Source organism: Aotus nancymaae, unplaced genomic scaffold (assembly GCF_030222135.1).
Source record: "Aotus nancymaae isolate 86718 unplaced genomic scaffold, 86718_ANA_hifiasm-v0.15.2.pri h1tg000098l, whole genome shotgun sequence".
Taxonomy (NCBI): domain Eukaryota; kingdom Metazoa; phylum Chordata; class Mammalia; order Primates; family Aotidae; genus Aotus; species Aotus nancymaae.
In genome coordinates, this window is record NW_026988513.1 from 1,322,288 (window position 1) to 1,336,630 (window position 14,343).

General features: G+C 44.6%; 2 long non-coding RNA genes across 2 annotated transcripts in view; both read left to right on the forward strand.

Annotated features, from left to right (window-relative positions):
• Positions 1–11,957, forward strand: part of LOC105725734 (uncharacterized) — a 142,276-nt gene extending 130,319 nt beyond the window's left edge. Inside the window, exon 4 of the long non-coding RNA XR_010340040.1 lies at positions 11,494–11,957. This is a non-coding gene — a long non-coding RNA (uncharacterized LOC105725734). The remainder of the gene's footprint in view (positions 1–11,493) is intronic.
• Positions 1,162–5,319, forward strand: LOC105725735 (uncharacterized). The gene is made up of 3 exons (XR_001109351.2): positions 1,162–2,206; positions 4,493–4,641; positions 4,773–5,319. It is a non-coding gene; the product is annotated as an uncharacterized LOC105725735 (long non-coding RNA).
• Positions 11,958–14,343: the final 2,386 nt, after the last annotated feature.

A 14,343-nucleotide genomic window follows, 5' to 3' on the forward strand; every position in this document is an offset into this window, starting at 1 on the left:
TTCAGTGTCAACTTTGAGTCACGCACTGTACTGGGCATGTATTCATTATCTCAATTAATCTTCACAAGTCTTTGAGATAGGTGCCAGTATTCTCATCTAAAAGATGGGAAAAAATACAGTGATTCCATCTCGACAAAAATCTTTTAAGGAATTTAGCCACGTGTGTGCCATACACTTATAGTTCCTGCTACTTTGGAGGCTGAGGCTGGAGGATTGCTTAAGCCCAGGAGGTTGAGGCTGCAATGAGCCGTGATTGCACCACTGCACTCCAGCCTGGGAAACAGAGCAACACCCTGTCTCACACATGAAAAAAAAAGGAAAAAAATGAGGAAAAGAAACCTGAAAAGGGTTAAATATTTTTCTCAAGAACACACCACTGGCCTGGGCATAATGGTTCACACCTGTAATCCTCAGCTTTGGAAAGCTGAGGCGGGTGGATCACCTGAGGCCAGGAGTTCAAGACCAGCCCGGCCAACATGGCGAAAACCTGTGTATACTAAAAATACAAAAAATTACCTGGGTGTGGTGGCAGATGCCTGTAGTCCCAGCTACTTGGAAGGCTGAGGCAGGAGAATTGCTTGAACCCGGGAGACGGAACCGGGAGTGCAGGGAGCCGGGATTGTGCCACTGCACTCTAACCTGGGCGAGACAGCAAGACTCCATCTCAAAAAAAAAAAAAAAAGCCACCTGAAACTGATGGATTCAGAGAGTAATCTGAAAAATCGATTTGATGCCCAAACACATGATCTTTTTTTACACTCCACAAACTTTATTAAGAAAGGTGCTTCCAGCACTTTGGGAGGCCGAGGTCGGTGGATCACAAGGTCAAGAGATAACATGGTGAAATCCCGTCTCTACTAAAAATGCAAAAAATTAGCTGGGCATGGTGGCGTGTGCCTGTAATCCCAGCTACTCAGGAGGCTGAGGCAGGAGAATTGCCTGAACCCAGGAGGCGGAGGTTGCGGTGAGACGAGATCGAGCCATTGCACTCCAGCCTGGGTAACAAGAGCGAAACTCCGTCTCAAAAAAAAAAAAAAAAGAAAAGTGCTGATTATGTTGTTAGATACAGTCTCAACATACGCCTCTCTAGTCAGTACCTAAAAAAATTATTCCTGCCTCCCCACAGCTCCACACCTCACCTTGGTGCATCTCTGTCCCACACGGGATTGAGGAGTGTAATCAGGAATGTAATCAGGAACACGAGGCAGAGGGGAGGGCAAGGCCAGTCCCTTCCTCCTTCAGCTGCTGTGTGGTGCCAGGTAAAATACTTAAATTAGTTTTTCTCATGTTTTGAAATTAGCCAAGAAGTTTACTTACACAGAGACAGTTCTTAGGCACTGCATTTTATATTTTGAAGACAAAGCTAAAGTTGGCTGAAAGCTGTGAATTGGAACAAGGGAAACCCTGAGAGGCATTGGTCGATTGTTCTTAAAACTAATTTACTGTTTCTTATCTTGTCTATTTCCTTGCAGGCCTGTAATCTGGTGGGAAAGAGCATATGCATTAGCAGAAAAATGTATGACACAAATAATGCTTTTAATGTACATTGACAACTCTGTCTGCTACACTCTCTATCAATACATTTGACTAAAATGCGTTACTTGGCCTTCCCTTTATATTTTTCCAGATCTAGAATTTCGCACCAGCCTGGCCAACCTGGCGAAATCTGGTCTCTACTAAAAATACGAAAATTAGCTGAGTGTGGTGGTGGGTGCCTGTAATCCCAGCTACTCTGGAAGCTGAGGCAGGAGAATCACTTGAACCCAGGAGGTAGAAGTTGCAGTGAGCCAAGATTGTGCCACTGCACTCCAGCCTGTGCGGCAGAGCAAGACTCTGTCTCATTAAAAAAAAAAAAGAAGAATTTGGCAATTATTTGCAGCATTTTAAAGATGCCATCCCATTATCTTCTAGATTGCGCCGTTTCTTCTGAAAGAGCAGCTATCCGTGTAACTGTTGCTCCGTTGACTATGAGGTGTCCTCCTCCCCAGCTACCTCCAGTCCTCACCCTCAGCTGTTTTGAAGATTCCCCCGTTTTTTGTATTTTCAGCATATTGTGCCCATGAGTTTTTCAGCAAGATGTCACTCTGATGTATCTCAGTGTGTATTTTTTGCCTTCTGAATTTATTCTCCTTCAATCTTGTAGAGCTTCTTAGATCTGCGGATTCATGTTGTAAGCATTTTGCGAAAATTTCCACCCAGTACCTCTGTAAGTATTGTTTGTGCGCCTTTATTCCCGAGCCCCTTTTCCTGGAATTCTAATTACGTGTCCGTTAGACCTTATCAGGGTGTCTTATGTTTTTCGGTCTATGTGTTCACTTATTTGTGCTTTTTCTCCAAATTCTTTGCTTCTCCAGTTCTGAGGCCTCAGTAGTCCCAGACTCCAGGTTTTGAAGTGAAGCCTCCTGAATGCTCTGAGTCTCTGGTTTTGTGTTAGAGTGTTGTTTGGGAAGTAGCAGATGCTCGAAGGAGAGAGAAAAGGAATGATGTTGGACTCCCCTGTGGGGGCTTTTGCTCTGGATCGTTGCCTCCAGCACTGGCTGACTTGGTTATTCCCTGCTGTCGTTCAACACCTTGTTTTGTATTTTGTGCAGCTTTTGTGGGTAAAATGTAGGACAAGATGATGGGATTGATGCAAGTTACTCCATCAGTGCCAGAAATGGAAGTTCTGTGTTAAGAAGTTTGAGTTGGAAGTTCCATTTCTTTTCTTTGGTCTCATTTTTCCTACTCAGGTATTACTGAGGCTAGAGTACTGAAATTAAAATTTTAAAAACTGGATTTTCATTCCAGAACCAATAGAAAATTGCTTTCTCATCATGAGCCTTCTGGTTTCAATTTTTCTGTCTGTAAAATGGGCACACGATCTCATCTACATAATTTTCAGGGCTATTACTTTTTTCTAAAGAGTAGAAAGAGTTTTTGTTTTTTTTCCTGATAAAATGCTCCCATTATTCTTCCTCGTTCCTTTGTAAGCTCCATGGGGAATCGAGAAATGAATTCTTAATTTAAAATCTTACAACAAGAGCCGGCGGCAGCAGTCATCCTTACACTGTGTCATGCCCATGTTTACCACCTCCCCACCCGCGAAGAACATGGGAAAGAAGGACGAGCAGATGCTAACTCAGTGTGAAGCCATAGTCGGAGTGAAGCAGGTGTTGAATTTGTAGTGTTTCTTAAGGCCTGAGTCTGCACAGCATTTGGAGGAGATTTCAGGAATGTTACAAGAGGAAAGAGACATGCATGTGTTCACAGAGGTGACTCTTACCTTTGTGGAACATCAGCGCCCATTTCAGAAAACCACAGTGTTATGAGAGTAGATACGCGCCTGTTAATTTGAGCAGTGCTAAGTACATAAATAGATGAGCCACTAATGTACACAGCTTGGTCGTCTCAGTAAGCCAAAATTGAGTCAATCTTTTTCCAGGTTAACCTAATCTAAAAATAACACTTTCATCTCTTATTAATAGGCTGGTTGTTATCTAATGTTTTGCTGCGGGTTCGGGGCTCCAGAATAAATCATGTTTTGATTATAGGGTGGATCAAGTTAATGTTGACTCATTCAGGATGGGGCTGGGCAGAGCTGCGGCCTGTCCCCGGTCTCATCTAAGACAGAACTCATCAAATCCTAGGTCTTGTTTATATCATGCAGGAGAAGGTACAGAAATTCTTGTATTTTATCTGGCAAGAGGCACAGTGTGGCTGGAGCAGAGGAGGGAAAAAAAGCATCCAAACAATATTCTTTCTTGCTTTTAGTCCTGGTAAGAGATTTTGTCCCATTATTAATCCAAGTTACTAACTAGAAGCATTTACCCCAGGGGCAACTCCACATCTTAGCTTCACTCGTCCTCCATTTGCTTAAAAAACTCTCCAGGTTCAAGGTCTCTACTTACTTTCCACCTTGACAAGATCTTGTGGACTTTTGGGGGGTTTTAAGAGACGTTTCAGAGTATCTAGGTTACTGTCATTTTATTTTAAAATTATACAAGTAAGAAAGAGAGAACAGGAAGCAACCCCTTCAGTGGCCCAGCTTGGCCTCAGGCAGGCAAGCATATTGTACAGGACATGAGACCTCTAGGAATCAAATGACCTTGTCATCCACTCAGCAGTGGGTGACACTTTCTACACTGAGCTCCAACATTATGGTCAAGAGCTCCCCTATGTCTCTGCTTCTTAGTGTCCTGATGCTGCAGCCAAACATCTCCTTATTCTTAAATTATTCTTTAAACACATATTAATTGAACGCCTGCCCATGAGCCCGTGTTGGCTCTGGGTAGCTGGGATTCACCGGCATGCATCCAGGTTGGTCTTCTTTCTGCAGCGTGCTTCTGCTTGCTGAGATCCTCTGAGGCTCATGGATTCTGTCACTGGCTTCACTGTGTTTCTCAACTATCTGCCTCTATGTGTAGCACAGACACCCCAACTCAGAGCATGTGGGGGCTCCTGCCGTTGTGTCATCTGTATTAAGCACTCATGTTAAGTGGCGCTCTTATTCCAGGCTCCCTTCTGGATCATCCTCACGCCAGACACCAATCTTTGGTCCAGTTCACTGTGGCAAGGATAGCAGATCTCCAAAGTAATCATGATGACTTATGCCAGGAGGCTATGACGGTGGCAGGTGACAGGTGCTCTCCAGAAGGGGTCGAGGTACACCATACATAGTTACTGCTCTCCAGACAATATGGGGCCAAGCATGTATTGTAATATGGAACTATTCCACCTATTGATCTGAACCGAACAAACAAATTTCAAAAGTTAAATATCCAACTCTCTTTTAGGTTCCCATTTCACAATGGCAAGGGCTTATGATGCGAATGAGGCTCAGGGGAATCTGCTAGCCAGCTCTGGCTTCCTTGCTGTCGTGCAAAGACATGCTCCTGTAGAAGAGAAGATTGAAAGCCATCCAGACCCCAGCTGTAGCAGCACTGAATGCCAGAATGGTTTTCTCATGCAGGATTCCTGAAGGACCTCCTCCTGAGTCCACCTGAGTGACATGGAAGGATGACATTTGGGACAATCAGAGTGAAGCCTGGGGTGGTGGGAACATTGCACGCATCCAGTGGATCCCTTTAGAGCAGGTTGCTCAGCTGTGGTACTGTTGACAGTTTGGGCTGGGTGACTGTCTACTGTGGGGCCTGACCTGGATGTTGTAGGATGGTTAGTGGCATCTCTGGCCTCCACCCACTAGGTGCCAGGAACATCCAGTGCTCATGCCCAGTGTCTGAGTGCCATCCCTTTCAACTGAGAATCACTGCTTAGAAGGAAGTAATCTGTGGATGAGAAGCATGCATCCTGTGACTCACAATTTCAAATAAATGAGGTTCAACCTCAGCCTCTTGCAAATTTATTCCCCACTCACCAACAGTCAACAAACACCAAGAAAAATGACCAAAAAGTATGATCGAAAAGCCTCCACCCAGGTGCAAAGAGTGATACCTGTGTTAGTTAGAGTGATACCTGTGTTAGTTAGAGGGATACCTGTGTTAGTTAGAGTGATACCTGTGTTAGTTAGAGGGATACCTGTGTTAGTTAGAGGGATACCTGTGTTAGTTAGAGGGATACCTGTGTTAGTTAGAGGGATACCTGTGTTAGTTAGAGGGATACCTGTGTTAGTTAGAGGGATACCTGTGTTAGTTAGAGTGATACCTGTGTTAGTTAGAGGGATACCTGTGTTAGTTAGAGGGATACCTGTGTTAGTTAGAGGGATACCTGTGTTAGTTAGAGGGATACCTGTGTTAGAGTGATACCTGTGTTAGTTAGAGGGATACCTGTGTTAGTTAGAGTGATACCTGTGTTAGTTAGAGTGATACCTGTGTTAGAGTGATACCTGTGTTAGTTAGAGGGATACCTGTGTTAGTTAGAGTGATACCTGTGTTAGAGTGATACCTGTGTTAGTTAGAGGGATACCTGTGTTAGAGTGATACCTGTGTTAGTTAGAGGGATACCTGTGTTAGAGTGATACCTGTGTTAGTTAGAGGGATACCTGTGTTAGTTAGAGGGATACCTGTGTTAGTTAGAGGGATACCTGTGTTAGTTAGAGGGATACCTGTGTTAGTTAGAGGGATACCTGTGTTAGTTAGAGGGATACCTGTGTTAGTTAGAGGGATACCTGTGTTAGTTAGAGGGATACCTGTGTTAGAGTGATACCTGTGTTAGTTAGAGGGATACCTGTGTTAGTTAGAGGGATACCTGTGTTAGTTAGAGGGATACCTGTGTTAGTTAGAGGGATACCTGTGTTAGTTAGAGGGATACCTGTGTTAGTTAGAGGGATACCTGTGTTAGTTAGAGGGATACCTGTGTTAGTTAGAGTGATACCTGTGTTAGTTAGAGGGATACCTGTGTTAGAGTGATACCTGTGTTAGTTAGAGGGATACCTGTGTTAGTTAGAGGGATACCTGTGTTAGTTAGAGGGATACCTGTGTTAGTTAGAGGGATACCTGTGTTAGTTAGAGGGATACCTGTGTTAGTTAGAGGGATACCTGTGTTAGAGGGATACCTGTGTTAGTTCACTATGATTCTTAAAGTCAGGACAATAATGGGAGTCTTGAATAAGGGTCGTCAGTTGAGGTTGAATATATTTTAACATATCTACTAGTCACTCTTTGAGGGGACACTTTCCTACCTTTTTTTCCTCATTCACTGTTTTATTTTAATTTACTTAATCTCATTCAGCCAAATCTTGTATGTTTGCTGTAAACTGTGCACCGAGCGAGTTATTTGCAGCATTTAAGACCCTGAATTAACATTATCTAACATGTTTGGAAGCAGGACAGCTCTCAAATCTCCGGTTAACATGGTTTCAGGAAAACATAAATAGATTCATACTGTCTTACAGACCAGTGGGGGTCAAAATTGAGGAAAAAATCTGCTACCAGAAATCTGTGCGATTAAGGAAGTTGTCTGTGACTGACTGTGCAGAAATGTTCTCACCACATGGGACAGGGAACATATGAGCTGGAAGCAAACCAGGGAAAATAGATTCTGGATTCCTCATGTGGGTGGGGCTGAGGTGGGGAGACTTGGACTTGTAGGGAGCCAGGGGCTCTGGAGAGGGGATGGTGGAAGACAGAGTGGCCCTTGGATGTGGAATTTGGGAGGGTGGGTTGTCGCTGCGAGTAAGCAGGTGGAGCCTGGAACAGAGGTTCCTGTAACCAGGCTCCCTTGCAAGAGAGCTGGGTTTGTGTGGGGAAGCCAGGGTCTATGTTCCTTCATCTACCTCTCCCGTGCCAGGAAGCAGAGCAAGATCACACATGTAACCCTGTAACTAGACCCCTTTAGACCCCAGGTTCCTAGAGAGCCGGGCTGTGTCTTACCCATGTTTCATCCTCTGTACCTAGCACAGTGCCTGGCACAGAGGAGGCACTCAGGGGGTGCTGGACTGAACCCAGCCGCTTCAGAGCATCTCCCGGAAAAAGCTGGAGTGACTCCATTCAAAGGGCACTGGAAAGATGCCTGGAGTCCTTTTCTACCCAGGCACAAGCCTTTTCTTCATTACCCAACTCTGATGCCTGAGGTAAAGCAATAGCATGACTGAATGTCTTTCACATTAGAGTGTAATTTATTGACATCAGCCGCAGCCTTTGATCTCACCAAGCTGCGAGAGGAGAGAAGTGATGAGGCGTACAATGTGTACAAGGTGAGTGAGGTGTACGTGGGCTGCAGCAGCTGAAGGGAGGGAAGGGCTAGGAGGCTGCGGGTGCAGATAGAACATTCCAGTTGGGACTTGGAGGCTCTCGGCCAGCAGATACAACCTGGGAGGAGAGATCTGAGACTCGATCTGCCATGGAGGGCCATGTTTTAGTATTGTCTGTATTACCTGCTGGGGATAACAGAGTTTCCTGCAGGCTCCGTGAGAAGCGCTTCTGAACCTCTCTATATTCGAGGCTTGTGGGCTGTCTTGCTATGCCCTAAGCCTGGATCTGCTTTCAGGTTACTCTCAGATGAACTTGAGTGATGGCCTGTTTTTCGTGGATCTGCTTTTTGGGACGTGAATGCCAAGAAATGATTGTTCTGAACTGCATTTTTTCAGTTGGATGAACGAAGACTTGGACCTTGTTCTTGACTGTCACTGTCTCAAAGGTTTCAATCCAAGGCTATTTGGAAATCATGCCAGCTAATTAATGTTTGTGATGCAACAAGGGTAACTCTTCCTTCGTGCCTTAAACCTTTCACCTGAAACACAAACATGCCGCATTGGAGCTTTAATTGTCAAGGAAGATGAAAAGTATACCAAACCATTTGCTGGGCAAAGGCCTCCTGTTGATATAGGCAGCAGGAACCCACAGGCTTGTGCAATGCAGGCTTGTAGCTGCAGATCCATAACTCCCCATCACTCCCCAAGCACGTTGCCTCATTGAAAGTAAGTGAGTGACGTGTCTGATCTCTAGCAAGCTCCACCAGGAGAGCACTCAAATCTTGGCCAAGCAGCCCTGTCTCTCCGTTGTTTTCATGGAAAACCCTACAAAAAGTCAGACTGCAAGAGTTCCTTTCTCGGATCAAAACTTGCAAGAGAATGATGAAATAAGATTCAAAGGCATGTTTTGTTTCCTACACTTGGGTATTTGTTTGTGGATTTATAAAGGGCCCCTCTTTCATTTAGCCAACAACATTTATTCAGAAGCTAACATGTGCCAGAGACCGCATAAAAAGATGTGAATCCTGCAGAAAAGAGGTGTGCAGTCCAGGATTAGAAACAAGTAGCGGATGATCACAAAACAGCGTTACAAGTGCCTTGACAGGTGGCACTGTTAGTACCACTTGGCGAGGCACTCAAAGGGGTGAGGATGAGAAGCAGGAATTAAAAAGGAGGTATGCTGGTGTTGAAAACTATTCCAATACATAAGGCTTGAAATATGGGCTGTGGCTCAGATCAAAACTGGTAGGTTGATACTAGTGTCAGCCATATTCACTCGCTAAGAACCTGGATGTGTTCAGGCGGCAGTAAGTCCACCTCCACCCAGCTCCTGTGCCCAGCTAACAATGTTCTCTGTCTAATCTTTATAATGCATCTTTTTCCCTTATCATTTTTTGGATGATGAGATTATCCAATGCTGATGTTAACTAGTTTCAGCATAAGCCATTTTCTGGTTTGGTACGTGAGGGTCTTGTTAACTACCTGCATTTATGCAATATGAATCAATTGATTTCCAGTCGTGTGGTTGGAATATGAGGTAATTTAATGGAAGTTGAACTGATTCACCCTGAGCTCTCAGCAAAAGAAAGGATTTGGTAAGGAAATTAATAGCTAAATTACTGGAATTTTAAAAGTTTAAAACTTTTAAACAGAATCAATTGTTTAAAGTCTTTTTAAGCTTGACAAATATCCATTTACTTTTGAAAGAATTAAACAAAATTAAAGAGAAATTTTCCTAAAGAGATATTAATATTAGACATAAATATGGTCCTGCACCACTTAGTGATAGGGATACATTGGAGATATGTGTCATTAGGTGATTTGATCATTGTAGGAACATTATAGAATGAACGTAAACAAGGCCGGGCATGGTGGCTCATGCCTGTAATCCCAGCACTTTGGGAGGCCAAGGCGGGTGGGTCATGAGGTCAGGAGTTGAAGACCAGCCTGGCCAAGATGGTGAAACCCCATCTCTACTAAAAATACAAAAAATAGCCGGGCACAGTGGCAGGAGCCTGTAATCCCAGCTACTCTGGAGGCTGAGGCAGGAGAATTGCTTGAACCATGGCAGCAGAGGTTGCAGTGAGCTGAGATCGAGCCACTACACTCTAGCCTTGGCACCAAAGTGAGACTCTGTCTCAAAAAAAAAAAATGAACTTACACAAACCTCGGAAGTAGAGCCTATTACATACCTAGGCTCCATGGTCTAGCCTATTGTTCGCAGGCCACAAAGCTATACAGCATGTTACTGTACTGAATACTGTAGACAATTGTAGCACAGTGGTAAGTATTTGTGTATCTAAACATAGAGAAGGTATTCCAATATTATGGGGCCACCAACCTAAATGCGGTCTGTGGTTTACAGAAACATTGTTATGCTGTGTGACTGTATTAAATCTAGTTCTATATATGATAGGAATTTCTTGAATGTAGTAAAGGTCAGTATCTTAAAACAATTCTGTAATTAAGATGAGCTGCCAAATCATAGATAATAGAGTAAATTAAGGCCATTTTAACTTTCTTATTGAGATGTTAATATCAACAGAATGGATCAAATGAAGCTCTTGAGTTGGTTGATATAATAGGATTGTTCCTAAACTTTCTAAAGACATGAAACCCTTTGAAAATCTGAAAGATGTGAGTAGACGTCTCAAAAAATACATGTATTACAGAAGTTATCGCACTGTTTTTAGTAGTTTCCGACTCCCCAGGAGCCTCTCATGGTGTTTAAGCATGTCCTCTGGACCTAATGCAATAGTGTAGTTCACTTCAGGTAAAGCAGTTTCTCATCGTCCACTGTTTTCATGGACAGCCCTACTAAAAATCAGACTGCAGAGGGTTCCTTTCCTGGATCAAAACTTGCAAGAGAAAGATGAGATAAGATTCAGAGGTGTGTTTTGTTTCCTACACTTTGATATTTGTTCGTGGATTTATAAAGGGCCCATCTTTCATTTAGCCAACAACATTTATTTAGAAGCTAACATTTAGAAGCTATGAAATTAAAAGAATTCTTTCACACATGGCTCAGGTGAGGAGTCAGTTTATGAAAAATCCAACAAACAAAGACATTTTGTAAACTTGAAAAATAGGAAAATAAATCGAATTAGCCATCTTCAAAAGAAGTTTTGATACATCAGCTCTTTCACTGTATGTACATGGAATATATATGGAATCTCCATGTGGGATATATATGAGGTATATATGTAGAACATACACACGTACATTTCCAAAGTACAGTTTACATTTTTCCTGAACTCTCATAATCAATATAGCTTAAAAATTATGTACCTGATCAAAAATGCAAATATCAAAATATGCATCAAATATGTCTGTCTGTAGTCCACATCCTTGTCATTTTGTCAAGCTCATCAAACAGCAACTTGAGTGTGGACTCATCAGCTTTCTCGGCACATTCCCTCCCATCTCGGAATGGTTCCTGCTTATGCTGAGGACTTCGGTTTTCACTTGGGGCTTTGATATTTGTATAGGCTATTCTTTTTTCCTCGTAGTGAAGTTCAAACCCATATGGGTAGAGGCAAAAAGAAATGTCAAAGTGTGATCAATTACATGGCAGGTAGGAGCTCTTTGCTTCTGGGTGATTTCGGTTATCTGATTATTGGCACCAGACTTCACCCAACGGTGGGGTACCTTCCCTTAGAAAGTTGTAAAGATTGGGATGGGGCCGTGAGAGCAGTAGAAGAGAAATGGAAGCTGGGGGGCATTTACTCCTCTTTCTTTAGTGTATGTGTTGGATTATTATGTAAAAGCACATGGTGCCAGGGAGACTGCCCTTGGAAGGACCTAGGCAGCAAAATGAACCATGGTCCAGAAGCCCCGACCTGCCTAAAATCTCCCTGTCTTCTCAGTTCAAAGCCAGGTGCACCACTGCTCACTGAAGAGGATGTGGAAGTCCCAGGATGGTGCCCTTTACCTTCAGAAATCTGTGTACTCCCCTCCTCTTAGCTAAACCTCTGGCAGAAGCAGCACATGAACAGTGAATTTGCAGGTGGAAAGGGGGACATGAGAGGCCTGGGCAACGTGCCAGTACCTGGAAAGCACTTTGGGCTGTCTTCCATTCTTCGTAGAGTTACAGGCTTCTGGCTGCATGAAGATGCTGTCACTGCTGGTGGCTTGATCCATGTTGATGTCGCTGATGAGACCCAGATATTCAGCCCAGTACCCCCACCCGACACACGTGACGCTGTCTGGGGCTGGCCTTGTTGTTCCTGCATGAGAATCGGTCCTTCGCAGCTATATGTTCTTGCATCTTTGGCTCTCTGTACCTCTGCCATTGAACATAGAAAGGTGAGGAAATTGGGATCCCTGGTTTCATTTGTTTATATCCTGTCTACTTCAAAATGCATAGAGGCCACTCACAATAGAAGCACAGATGCGGCCGGGCGCGGTGGCTCAATCCTGTAATCCCAGCACTTTGGGAGGCCGAGGCGGGTGGATCACGAGGTCAAGGGATCGAGACCATCCTGTTCAACGTGGTGAAACCCCGTCTCTACGAAAAATACAAAAAATTAGCTGGGCATGGTGGCACGTGCCTGTAATCCCAGCTACTCAGGAGGCTGAGGCAGGAGAATTGCCTGAACCCAGGAGGCGGAGGTTGCGGTGAGCCGAGATCGCGCCATTGCACTCCAGCCTGGGTAACGAGAGCGAAACTCCGTCTCAAAAAAAAAAAAAAAAAAAAAAGAAGCACAGATGCAGTAAGAACAAGCTTGGCTAATACAGAGGAAGAGCCAAAAGCCACAGTATGATGGGGAGGGATTTCTCTTTATGGACAAGCAGACATAAGCACATCAGAGCCGGAAGGAAAGCAGTCACCCAGCATTCGGAGATTTTTCTCTGTTCTTTTTTCCCATCCTATCTTCATCTCTTCTCTACTTTCTTTGCCTTTCCCTTTTTAAAAATTTCAGACCACACATGTTGTAGTCGGAAGGAGTTCAGAGACGGTCTTATCTGACTCTCCCATTGGACAAATGAGATCTCCAAGGCCTGGAAGAGGTATCCAGCTGGCCCAGGGTTCTTGGGTGAGATCTCAGGTCTCCTGAGGGGCCATGCTGAACCCATGGAGAGAGGGCTTTAGGCTGCTTGACCAGTAGCTCTCAGACTGCCCTGTATTTTCAGCTGAGCAGGCCCTAGGGACCAAGATGGCATGAGGGACTGACCCTGGAGCCCTCTCCATGGACCCCACTGGAGCCGGAGGGACTGCTGGAGCCTGGGGGCCTCGAGGCGCGTGCGGGGCTCCTCTCTCTGGCCCCATCCAGCTACTCTGCATTTGCTGTTGCTGCTGCCACCCTGATGGCTTTTTCATAGGCCCCACAGCTATTTTCAGGCCTCCATGGTCCTCAGAGGTGAGTGGCAGCTCTCACTGCCACTGCTGTTCTTCCTGTAGCCCACCCATAGTCAGCCATCTCTCCCCCGCCCCCTCCCAGGCCCAGGGCTAAAACCTGCTGGGTGCAGACAAGTTGGGGTGAGCTCCGCACCCCATCAGCAGTTGTATCGGGATGAACCTTACCTTCCCTCACCCCAGCTGTACTTCCAAGGCCATTGGTCCCACACATTGAATTTCCCTTCTCCTGAGGCTTTCTCTGGGGCTCCATGTGCAGTGGCCCTGGGTAGGAAAGTCACGACCCCTTTCCCAGCTGTGTGAGCTGGGGCCGATTTCCTCAGCTCTGTATGTCTGTCCTCTCCTCTGTAAAGTGGGGCGATCACAGTCCCACCTTATGGGGTTGTCCTGAGAATTAAATGGGTGTGTTGATCTGAAGCACTCTCAGCAGTGTCTGGCAGTGGCTACATATTCGCTAGGATATTTGTGTTTAAATTTTGTGCATGGGGGTGTGTCTTGGAGGAGACAGTAAGTGGGTTTGTTATAGGAAGACAGTTAACCTCTGTTTGCCTCAGTTTCCTCATCTGTAAAGTGAGAATAAAAATTCTCCATCCTCATGGTGTTATTACATATTTTTTTCACATGAAGCCTATAGAACAGCCCTTAGAATGTAGGATTAAATAAATGTTTGCTGTCATTTTTCTGGTCGTAATTCATTAATTACTCAATTATCATTAGAAACCTGGTCTCCTGTGCATGAGGCTTTCTTGCTCATATGCAATCCATGGATGCAAATAGATTTGTAGGGTGAAGTTATAGTTAAAATTTTGCATCTAAGACCTACATACAAAAGGATATTTTGTTGGAGGAGTGAAAGTTTAGCTCCAGGGCAGAATCCAAGCCCTAGAGTCTTGCCCAGCTTCATTCAGAAAACTGTGGATCTAAAACATTTTTTATTCTGGGCTGGGCATGGTGGCACATGCCTGTGATTCCAGCACTTTGGGAGGCCTAAGTAGGAGGATCGTTTGAGCCCAAGAGTTCCAGGCTTCAGTGAGCCATGAGCGTGTCAGATCCACAGAGCAATAACTTGTCTCTAAAAACAAAAAACAAAACCCCAAAACACCCAGCATTTTTTTTTTTGGATACGATACTGTATCAGTTTCAGTATGGTATTCAGTATTGCTGTTGTATCGAGTTACCACACATTTAGTGGTTTAAAACAACACAAATTTGTTCTCCTACAGTTCTGGAGGAGAAGGTCTGAAATCATGGTGTGGGCAGGGCTGGCTGTCTCTGGAGTCTCCCCGAAAGAACCCGTTCCCTTGCCTTGTCCGGCTTTTAGAGGCACCTGCACCCCTTGGCTCGCAGCCCCTTCCTCGCG